Source organism: Manis pentadactyla, chromosome 2 (genome assembly GCF_030020395.1).
Source record: "Manis pentadactyla isolate mManPen7 chromosome 2, mManPen7.hap1, whole genome shotgun sequence".
Taxonomy (NCBI): Eukaryota; Metazoa; Chordata; class Mammalia; order Pholidota; family Manidae; genus Manis; species Manis pentadactyla.
In genome coordinates this window covers 232,398,109-232,410,604 of record NC_080020.1, presented here as the reverse complement: position 1 = coordinate 232,410,604, position 12,496 = coordinate 232,398,109, and the positions used below count along the sequence as shown (strand labels likewise).

Below are 12,496 nucleotides of genomic sequence, written 5' to 3'. Positions count from 1 at the left end.
TCACTCTCTGCAAACACCCTCTCATCTGCCTCCACCACCATGCTCACCACAATGTTTACCGGAGGGTCCGTCTCTAACACAGTAACACTATAAAGACATGTCTGCACACCTAAATAAATCCCAGATGTGTTAAAGAGGGAAATGTAGAAACAAGAAACTGAAGCATATAAGCCTTGGAAATAATGCTTTAATCTTGAGGTTAGTGATTTGGCAAAACTCCAGGATTAATATCTTGATGCTCTCCTCAGAGCTGTCACATTCCTTGGAGGGGCACAGCTGCTCCTGTAGGATCAGGGTCCTGCCTGCCCTGGGAATCCGGTGCTGGGCTCCTGGACCACTGGCATCCAGGGACACATGGCCCCGCATCTCCCTGCCACCCAGATGGGCTTCAGGCTGCAGTGCACGGGTCTCCGGTGGAAGCCACCAGGTACTAACACAGGTGAGGACAGACATCCACTCTGGTGGATGGGCACTGTGAGTGGCACAGATGCCAGATTGTGGTGGCTGCCAGCCTCCAGACCATCTCCTCACTTCTGCCCACATCCTCCTGGTCCCAGAGTACCTGGGAGCGCCTCACTGGTACAGTGACCCTGCACCTTCTCACTTTGGCCTAGGACCTCACTTTTCTGCCGGCATTCCTACTCCCTGCGGGCTCCGCCCCGGAGTGCTGCCCCCTCTCGCGCTCTGTGTCCTGGTGGATTCGTGATTTTTGTGAAGATTGCTTCCATTAGTTTTCATGGGCTTTAGCAAAAAGGGGATGGATGCATTTCAACATCATTCTTACCTGGAGGAGATGATGATATAGTTTCAATGCTTTAAAATAGCATTACTACAACAAAATGCAAAAGTCCTATGAAAAGCATCCAAAGGAAAAAGCTTCTAAGTATGCCAAAGTAGTGAGTATGGCCCAAAAGGGAACTGATGCTCGTAAACGTGACGAGGGCAGAGGGGGCAGCAGCTGCCTGTGGCCACACACCCACGGGGCACCGAAGGATCACACAGGACAGTGGCAGGAAGGGTCTCCCTCAGCCCACCCCGAGCACCCTGCAAAGGATGAAGTCCTCCTGCAGAAGAGAACTCTGGATTCCATCAGTCGCACCCTCATTAAAATCTATCCTGGCAGAAAAATCCCTCCCTGGGTTAACCGGAAGCAGCCACATGCAACGCTGTCTTGTTTTCTCGGCGGGCCCTTCCCCTCCCTGAGACTGTTGATCTCATCAAGCCTGTTATGAGGCCTCCTCTCACCTTCTTGCTGATACATGAAGAGTAAGGAACTCTTAGCACCCTCTGGTTCCTCTTTCAGGCTTTACTTCATCTCAATTTTTCCTTTCTGAACCCCGCCAAGTCATTCATGCCATTTCTTACATGGATGGCTCCATCCTACTCTACAATCACAGGGTACACTCACCAATAGGATATGGTGACCCATGTCACCCACATATTCCTGGTTATCTTTGCATCTGTGTATATCCTTCCCCCAATATATTGCTAATAAGTGTTTCTCTAATAACTCACTATGAATTTCTGATCTTTTGCACCAAAATAACTCATTGTGCATCCTTTGGCTGATGTGTATGCTTTTCTTTCTACCCTAATTGTACAACCACAATATCAGAGGATCTTAGCTTTTTTTCAAGGCTGAATTGATACTACTAACACTCGGCTTGCTGGGAACCTAGGATTGAAAAGTATACTGGAAGAAGAATATAGACATGGTGATGTGGTGGAATATGTTTGCAATCCTAGATTTCTGTTGAAAGGTTTTAATAAAGCTCAATGTGTTGAAGAAGATGGACAACCTTGCCTTTGAGTATTGAGGACAAGAGTGCATGTGGAGATATCCCTGGCTTGATAATGGATATGCTGAGCCACCCACCCCTCCCCATCATCATGGAGATTCCGTGGAGTTCAAGGGAAGGGAAGCATTTATGATGACTGGGCACAGATCAATTACATGTATTAGTGACACATGGACCCAGTTTCCTCAGTGCATTGCAACACATGGACCTGAGAAGTGTAAATCTTCAAAATTAATTGTACATGAGGCAAATCTACCAGCTAAGACTGAATTTGAGCATAACTATAAGTTACAAATGTAGGGGAAAATCAGAATACAAGTACTCAGTCTGCATACATGGAAGATGGGATCCTGAACTAACCAGCACAGAAACAGAAGTAGAAAAACAATTATGCCCACTTCCACCTCAGATTCCCAATGCTGAAGATATGACAACTACAGTGAATTATTGGGATGGAGAAAAGACATCTGTTCTCTGTCAAGAAAATTATCTGATTCAGGAAGCAGAAGAAATTGTGTGCAAAAATGGAATATGGCAGTCAATACTATGTTGTGTAGAAAAAATCTCATGTTCTCAAACACCTCATATAGAACATGGAATAATTAAATTATCTTAAATTATCTAGCTCTTTAGAAATAAGGAAAGAAACATTTGAATCCAAGCTTTATGCACATGGCACCAAACAAAGTTACATTTGTGAAGATGGTTTCAGGATCTCTGAAGAAGATGGGATAACATGACACCTGGGAAAATGGAGTTCTCCACCTCAGTGTAGGACTTTCTTGGGAACCACCACCTTTGCTTTTGCACAGTGTTTTATCTCACAAGTTAGACAATTACTAATATGGAGAAGAAGTTACATACAACTGTACTGATGGTTTTGGGATTGATGGACCTGCATCTATAATATGTTTAGGAGAAAAATGGTCCCATCCACCAGAATGCAGAAAAAATGGATAGCTCTGGCTTACCAAGCTTTAATAATGCTATACTCATAGGCCCAAAGAAGGAATCATGTCAGTCAGGAGAACAAGTGGCTTATAAATGTCCAATATATTACCAAGTGGATGGGCCCGATATTGTACAATGTATTAAGAGGAAATGGATAGGAAGACCAACATGCAGAGATGTTTCCTGTATGAACCCACCAGAGTGGAAAATGTTGTTATACCAAATGAGTTGCATAGGTAGCTAACTGGTGACAGAGTAAGTTATGAATGCATAAAACCTTTTGACCTGTTTGGGGAAAAAGAAGTGATGTGTTTAAATGGAACCTGGACACAACCACCTATGTGCAAAGACTCTAAAGGAAAATGAGGACTCCTCCACCTATTGACAATGGAGATATTACGTCATTCTCATCACCGGTGTATGCTCCAGATCAGCAGTGCAGTACCAATGCCAGTCCTCTTAGGAACTTCAGGGAAGCAGGAATATAATAGGTAGGTATGGAGAACGGTCAGAACCACCAAAATGCTTAGATGCATGTATAATTTCAGAAGAAATCATGGAAAAACATAACATTCAGTTACGATGGAGTTACCAGAAAAATATTTATTCTAAAACGGATGATACTCTTGAATTTATGTGTAAACATGGATATCATAAAAAGTCACTTCCTCATACATTTCGAGTTACTTGTCAGGAAGGGACACTGACACATCCCACTTGTGGATAAAAAGATGGTTAAAACACACTCTTATGTTTTGTACATGTATTCAAATTTTTCATTATTAATCCAATTATTGTTTATTTTTTCAAGTACCACTTAACGCATTTTTTTATTCATGATTCAGATTTGTGTTAAATGTTATGTGGATGATGTAATTATAATCTGAAAGATGAATGAATCATTCCTTGAAAACACATCATTAAAAACTTAGCAAACCAAAAAAAAAAGTATACTGGAGAGCCCAAATATTCTTTAAATTAGTCTATTAGGAAATTGAAACTATTTTTTAGTCTCACTGAGGCAGGTGATAGGAGGATGCAGGCAGACAATATTTAGAACCCTTATAAATTAAAAAAAAAGCCTCAGTTCAACTCAGTCACTTAGATAGACTTCAGCTGCTCTGATAGGTTATGCCGTATGCAAATGAAGCATTGTACTTTCAACCAATCAGGAGTGAGTTAGTTCCGTTCTCTGTTAGGTGGGGGGTGGGGGTATTTCCTTCTCTCAAGAGGCAATGTAAACCCCAGACACCACAGCCCTGATGGTATCTTCCCTTGGAGCCCCTCCTGATTAGCAGGATATTTCTCTTTCCACTCATTAAAAGAGCTTTGCTGGTTGCTCTGTACTCTTGTCTGCTGGTTTCATTCTTCATCACCTGCAAGACAGGATCCTGGGAAAAAACAGTGTTCCAGCCAGTAACATCACCAAAGCAAATGCTTGGCTGGCTGAGGAGACAGGTTAACCGGGTTTTCCTCTCTCCCTCCTTCCCTCCTTCTCTCCTTCCCTCCTTCCCTCCTTCCCTCCTTCCCTCCTTCCCTCCTTCCCTCCTTCCCTCCTTCCCTCTCTTCCTGCCTTCCTTTTTCCCTTCAACCCCCTCCCTCCCTCTCTCTCCCCTTTTCTTTCTTTCTTTCTTTCTTAAAAACTCAGTCTGGCATTTTGCAGTGAACTAATGCATGACCTTGGGCTATCATCATGCTAAGATGGGCCATCTTAATAATTACCTGGCATTGCTGTATTTTCAGAAGAATAAATTAGTTTCATTCTGTGAAGAAGCCAGGGTGCCACTGTGCTTAAAAACCATGCTGCTACCTTCAAATTGTAGCCATAGCAATATACCTGCTTCTCTTCCTACTAATTCTCTCCTGTGGACTGTAGCCCAGAGCATCAAGATTTCTGATCCAGGATTTAGAAGAGAAAAAAAGCTGAGCATACCCGGTGCCAAGATTCCTGAGAATATGGAGGCAGCCGCAAGTCAGGCCACAGTTCCAGGTTAGCTGAGCACGGGGACATGACAGCATTCCAGGCCCCGGCTGTGTGGACGCTAGCCCTGAGGACCATTACTCAGAACACAGGTGTCCCCGAAGACCTGCCATTATTGAAAGAGTCTTTGGAACACAGAGGACTGTTTCTATTTCACTGAAAAGTGTGGGGAGACAGAGGCTGTTTCTAAGTAGCCTTGGTAAAGAATATTAGGATTCGTTTAGGCAGTGATAAATAATAATTTAAATTCAGTTATGAAGCTGTTTATATAATAACTATCGACACAGTTATTTAAATATTTGCTCTATTTTGTATTTTGACTTATAATAGTAATATAAACTGAGTACCATATGTAATAGTGTTTATAAGTAGGTGGAGCATAATATTTATCATCCAATTCAACATCCTTTGAGAGGGAAAGGGTATGCTATTAATAGTTAGGCAAGGCCAACAGAAATAAACCAGGGTGATCTTGGGAAATTGGCAGCATATGGCCACCCTTTTCATAAAGAGTTTTATTGTTAAAGAAAGCACAATTGTGAATTGTATTGTAAGTGCCCCAAGACTGACTTGGCCATGGCTGAGAAACATTCCCTTACTTTGTAACCAAGAGCTGTTCTTCAGACCCTAGATCACCAAAGAGAATAGAAGGACACTGGCCACGGGGCTGTTCTCAATCTTGAGGAGCAAACGGGGGGTCTGGGATCAGCTTCGAGGATGATTTCGCTTCCTGTATCCCAGTCTCGAGGAGAGACGCAGCCTGACCAAGTCCGGATGCCTAGTTAGCTGGACTCGTCTCCACACTCGCTGAGCCGTGTTCTCTGCAAACCCAAATCTACTCAGCAAACAAAGTTGAAATCACAGATGAAAAACTAAGTGCACATCCCTCATTTCGGCTATACACTGGTTTTGAACTTGAATGAGTCACTTTTCTTCTCTACACCTCAATTACTTCACTTATTAATTAAATTAGATTATAAAATTTATTCATAGTGAGGTGTGAAGGAGATGACCAACGTGGTGTCCTTGACACACAGCACATGCTTACTAAATGCAAGTCACATGCTCTTGTAAGTAACCACACATTTGTCTTTTCAGTTTAAGGTAATATATTGATTTAAAAATGAACATTTCTTTGTTAGAAACCAAAGTCATCTTGGCTTAGCACTTTATGTCTAATTTGCCTATAAGAGCTCAGTCTTGTCTTGATCCAACATCACTGCAATAGCTAAAACTGCTGTCATGGCAGAAATTATTAAAAAACCCAAACCTGTCCCTTATGTAGTTCTTACAGCTGTGAGCAGATGGCTGTCACTTTTCTGTTATCTATTTCTCAAAAATTAAAATATCATTCTATTAGAATGATCACAATCATATCCATTAGAATTAAAAATTATAAGGTGAAAAAATGTATTACTAAACTCTAACATACTTAATGGGTTTGAAAAATTGAACCAGCCAGAGCTAAATTCAGAAAATAAGAGATCAAAACATGCTACGAATGTTGTCAGAAGACCAGAACCTAAGAAAGGTTAAGATGAATGAAAGAAATGTACCCTAAGAGATGAATTTCTAATTTCATTTCACTCTCCAGTTTATATTTTGTTTATTTGACAATGATTGCCAATCAGGCTGATTGATGTGGTCAAATAAGATTCATAAATAAGTGAATGAAGACTTATCTTTTGGTTTAATCTTCACTTTGACACAAAATAGTGACCTTACAAAATTTCCAAGCATATTTTTCATAGACTTTTGGTATTATTTCAATTGGTGTATGAGGTATAAGTGGAGATGATATGGATAGACTGAAGGATATATTTCTTGAACAACTATTATTTTTTATTCTATGTTTCTAAAATTCCCCAGAGAATATCTGTTTTTTTCAAAGTTTAGTTCCACACCTGTATTTCCTCAGAACATTCCCAGAAATCAGGGAAGGTCACAAGGCTATTTCATTCTTTGGTTCAAACTCAATACGTGTTTTCAGAAATGTCAGATTTCTCTTGCTCAGGAAGCCTCTCCCTGAGGTGGGATTCTCTCCTCGTGTCACAGGTAAGGGGATGGAGATTCAGAGAACTGCCCACGATCCCACAGGATTTGTGGAATTCCTCTCATTTTGTTGTCCTGGGATTCTAAATCCCATACACTTTCTGCTAAACCGGTGATTTTCTACATTGTGCTTCTGCATTTTAAGGACTCTCCATACCCTGCCAGGAGCCCCGGGACCGTGTGGGAGGACGTGCTGGCCGAGTGCAGCCATGGCCCTACCCCAGCCAGCAGTGCTTTTCTGAAATTCGTTCTTTAGGCTGACTTCCTCGGAATTCTACCTGGAAAAGTGCTCTGCTACTGAAAAAGTATTTGAAAGCAAGCGCCTTAAACCATGCTGTCTCCACATTGTACCGTCACACGTGCCCACATGCACGGACTGCATAGGAAGGGCAGCAGAGGGAGGAGCACGAAAAACACCAGAGCAGTATTTTTGCCGTTCGGGCATCTTCTTAGAGAACTTGCGTCTTCACGACATCCTGCCGCCTCTGCCTCCTTGGGCCTCTGAGACCACAGGTGTTGGACTCTCCCAGGCCAGCTCGTGGCCAAATGGGCAGCAGGAGGAAAGGTAAGAAGAGCATGGATCAGTCTCCTGCCTTCTGGGCCTTGGGTAACCCTTCACCACCTGTGACACCGCAAGGAGAGAGGAGGAAGCCGGCAAAGCCAGGCTGGTCTGAGTTTGACCAGGCAGACCTGCGGACCACCTCGTCCCGCTGCCAGTCTGGCTTCCTGTCCTGATTCTGCAGGGTGTTGACCTCTTCTTCCAGGAGCCACCCTGCCTCGGCAGCAGCTCCAACCTCCCTTCAAGCTGGAGCCAGCCTGGGGGGCCGTACAGTGGGGGGAGTGGTGTGAGTTGGGTGGTGGGCTTTCCCACGGTCTCAGGAGGCAGCCACAGCCTCACCAGCCCACCAGCAGCCGGGATGTAGGCCAGCGCTGCTCACTGTCATCTTGTGCACAGGCCCAGGGTGAAATAACCCTAAGACAAGCATGACTATGAGTGGCAGGCAGAGACTGTACCTAATTTGGTACATAGGTAACTGCTCTAAAACCTGCACAGATAGAAAATCCCAGCACTGCAGAGGGCATGCAGGAAGCAAAAGCCACTATAGCAATAGGTCTAACTCTTAGCAGTGAGTACCATGTTTCTCCAATGCCCAACAGCGAAAATGTAAATCGGGGGCGCACTGGAAAATTCTCTGACACATGGACCAGTTAGAATGGGTGGTTGGATGTGGCATGCCTCTCCCAGGGCAGGTACCTAGAGAATAAACGTGGTTGTTCTGGAGTTGCTGGAATGCACGTGTGTGCTGGCAGCCTGGAAAGCATTCCTGTTCCCAAACTGCACTGTTGTGGAGCAAGACACCAGCACAGCTCATAATGCCACTGTCATGTTCCCCAATGGTCACCTAAGGTGGAGAAAACACATTTTCACGTATTATCTTGTAGGAATTATTTCTCTTCTTACCATGCCATTCCCAACCTGCATGCATTTTTAATGTATGTCTAAATGAATATAAATAAATGGAATATAAACTTACCATTACACATACTTGGGTTCTGTCTATTTAATAGCAGATATGGTTAAAGAAGTCCCATAACTATGAGATGATAAAATCATAGAAAAGGAATTAGGTGTGTAAAAAACTTTTTTAAAAAAAGTCTGTCAGTCTTTTTTAACAAATATTTTCTAATGATAACCCATTTGAAAATAATTTTAAGTAAATGAAAGAAAATTCTATTAGTTAATTCTTATTTAGACCATACAGTAGAATTGGTTGAAATATGTGCCTAAGAAGGTACCAGTGGTTTTGTGAAGAGACACTCTGGAGATAAATGATTGTCAAACTTTCACCTTAAGCCCTTGCAAATGACATTTTCCTTTTCACTTAAAGTGTTGGAGTGACATCTGAGACCTAATCAATGAATCACTGCTCTACTAGAAATGTATCCCTTAAAATTACTTCTATATTAACTATATATTTAATTTCTTTCTTTCTAAATATTCAACATATATTTGAAAATTTTTAAAAATTTGCTTTGAAAATAAGATAACTTCACAAAATATGAATAACATTTTTGTTTAGAAAAGCTGTCTGAGGGCTAAGATTACACTTTCATAATTATTGTTAGAAAAAATAAACAATGTGACTTTTAATTATGTATAACATATGATGTATATCTGTCTAGAGCATATTTATACACAAATATCTTTGAAGAATTAATGCAAAAAAGACAGCACTTTTGTCTTTATTTTGCCAAAAATTTTAAATGTATTTCTAGAGCCTGCAGTACTACTTGGATGGAGGTTCTCATTATACTTATTTATAACACCTTTATGGAAAAAAGGAAAATTACCCATTAAGTGCTCTTTCAGAGGAAATAGGAGAAATTAAGTAAAATGGTTTTGATGATAATATACTAAAACCCTTGCTTAGCATGAACAGAAAGATACAGAGTTCAAATGAACATTGTTTTTTCTCCATTTGCAACAAACCACTCTCGACCTTGACACAAAATGTTCATAAAAAACACATGCTTAGAAATATATTTAGGTGGCTGCAGATTTCCTTGCCTATATGTTTCATATAGTTAGTTAACTTCATATATCAAAGTATTATACTTTAGTTTTAATATAATGTCAGTGTTTTAATGACAGTTTTCAGAGTCTTAAATATCAATTGAGATTAAGTCTTTATTTATTTATAAATAGCCTGTAATAGCACTCAGAAAAAAAACAGAAACGTATCTATCAAGTTTTTAAATTTTTCAGTGTTTCCAATTCCCTGAATGTCTAATAATAGATCTCAGGAAGCCTTTCAATGCGTAATATTGACCTGGTTTTAAGACTTCTAAAAAGCTATCTTCTTGCTGGCCACAGATAAGGGCAGCCCTGGCCTCAGAGCCGGTCCTATCTCCTAGACCTCCCTAAAATACTTCCTAGTCTGTGAGGCATTAACGTGAGAAGGTGTCATGGCTTTTTTGGAGCCGTTATAATCTGTTGGGCCCAAGTATGTTTCATTGATAAGACTCTTCTGCTTACTCTGCAGTCACGGGGGTCTGCCGGACCAGGCAAGACACCCGGAGCCTTATGAAATATTCAAGAAAGGCCTTCCTTGTGCACACACGAATGAGTCTTCCAAATCAAATGGCTGAGGCAGCTTTACATGCTGCAACTGAGATGGTAAGAACAAACAATAAAAAGGAATGACCACATCAAGGTGATAGAAAATTTCAGATGAAAGGAAGACAGAGGTGCGCTGGATGGGGAGCAGCCCTGCAGCTGCGTGGGCTGTGCAGGTGGTGAGCGACGCAGCCCTCTCGGTGCTCATGGCGGGTGGGTGTGCACACTGACGGTGAGTCTTCATTCTGTTCATTCTGCAGGGAGAAAGGTCACATGTACCCTGCAACGTAGGGAGCTTGACGTCCTGCTCACAAACATGCTGTCTAACCCGTGGCATCAGTGCAATAATTTCCAAAAGAAAAAACATCAGTTAGCAAGTCCACTTTTGTGAAAATCACTCCAAAGCAGAGCGGCCGGAATTGTTTCTCACTAGCTGATACTCACCAGGCCGTGTGGGAACCACGCAAAGCAGGGATCTTCTCTCTGGTCAGATGCTGCCCTGACATTCAACCTGCTCCTCTGACCTTATGTGGCTGGTACTTTGTCTCTGTAACAGGCAGAGATAACAAAGGCCCCATTCCCTACGGGAAGAGGAAGCCTGAACTACACACGAGGATAGGCTTTGCCTATGATTTCTGGGCTTTGAAAAGGCAGCCAACTGCATGTCTCCAAAGCAAAGATTCCATCCTATCGCTTCTGCCTTTCTTCCTGCAAAATGGAAACGGGAGGTATTCCAATACCAGGCTCCAGTTTCCACAAGCGCGCACTCTTGGCCCCGTCCCCTCCCCCGCGCTCCCCGCACCCATCTCCTCCACCCTCCCCGCAGTCACTCTCGGCAGGCCACTGATGTTGAGAGACGGGGCGCCATGCAGTGTAAATTCAGGCAGACTGTCAGTGTAGCCATGCGAGTTCTCTGTCTCTGTGCACTGTTCCATGACAACAAGGTGAGCCGGCAGAGGTTATCCGAACAGCTGCTGCCTGCGCTGGAAATTCCAGGCATTGAGCACCATCTGTCTATACATTCACAAATGTATATAAGGGCCATCTATCAGAGTGCAGCCCGGCAGCTGTCTCCCCATCAGGCCTGCTTCCTTCTCGGCGCCGAACAATAAGAGCTGTTCTTCACTTTGTGTCACACAGAATGGCTGATTTGATTAAGGCCCCAACTCTCATTATGCTAGGTAGGGGTGTAGAATTTCAATGATAATCCATAATGCATGACCAGTTTGTCACCATGGCAACATAAATTCAAGGTTACTAGCTCAGACGCATAATTGGGTGTGCACTGAGGGCTGAAGAAGGGCTGTTAAAATTCTTGTCATAGAAAAGTAGCATGCATCATACTGTCTGAAATTGCAAAGTACTCATCATCAGACAGAAAAATCCTTGGAGAAAAATGTTAATAAAATAACTATTACAGTCTAATAAAATTACTAAGTTTAACCACTTTGTTTTTTAAAATATTTCATGCAGTAGACACCTCATTAAATACTGGAGACTTTAATTTAAGCTCCCCCACTGATATTTGCACTGAAATGTGGACCTAAAGAATTTTTGGTCTCGGTATGACTGATTGATCAAAATAAGTCCCACATAATAAAATATACCAGCACACATCTTTGTTTCATTTTTGTATTTCATATTGGATTTTTCTTAGCTGTAAGAATATTTCTTTAATAAAATGCTCTGGGGAAACCTAAATCTACTTCCCTGCTTTAAAATGCTCAGAATCAAATTATGCATGTTATTTGCTGTATCTCCCAAAGTAGAGACATGAAAACTAAGGTGGTGACAAGGAAATGAAATGTAAAGAGTCAGAAAGAGAGAAGCTTTGCTAAATTATTGGCCTGCCCTGCTGTGAGTTCATTTGGTATTTATAAATATCCGGAATATAAATTTTACTCACACTTTTATGGCTAATAAGAAAATCTAATCTAAAATAAAATATATCCTCTGTAAAAGGATTTCATCTTGAACCAAAATAATGATGGTAATTCCTGGTCCTGGTGTCCACCTCCGCCCATGAGGTCCAACCAGGCACAGGGCTGTGGATGAGACCTGCACTCATGGCCGAGCATTTTACTCGGAGTGTTATTGGGGGGGTACCTCACGGCTCACTGAAGATGTTCCCCCATCTTCTTTGACTGAGCATAACCAATGTTTCTCCATGTTGTTGTCTCTTTGGATTTTAAGGATGAGATGCTCTGCCCTTGGTATGTTATTTACTATGATTTTTCTTAAAACATGACCAAACCTAAAAATATATTATTTAGCCACATTGCACAGTAGTGTATATTTTCAAAAGACAAGTCTGCCCTTTGTTTCTGGAATTCAGCTTTTATTTAATTTGGTGGAGAAACTTAAGATTCATTTACTTCTTAAACGATGAGAGACTTCCAGCCAAATGCAGGCTAACACGCCACATGCCCGTGTAAACAATGCTGCGCTTTTGTGTAGAGCCTGTAGCAAGTCCCACTTACTTGCTCTCCGAACCTTTTGCTCTCCCCGCCCCCCCGCCCCCCCCATCTCGATGATGCTTTCCTCTCCAGCCGCACTCTGGGATATGCACAACAGCAGTCATTTTCCTCTGCCCTC

General features: G+C 42.1%; 2 pseudogenes; both read left to right on the top strand.

Moving 5' to 3' along the window:
* Positions 1 to 354: 354 nt before the first annotated feature.
* On the top strand, positions 355 to 2,415 carry LOC130682688 (complement factor H-like; annotated as a pseudogene).
* A 2-nt stretch (positions 2,416 to 2,417) lies between these two features.
* On the top strand, positions 2,418 to 3,673 carry LOC118910530 (complement factor H-like; annotated as a pseudogene).
* The last annotated feature ends 8,823 nt before the right edge of the window (positions 3,674 to 12,496 follow it).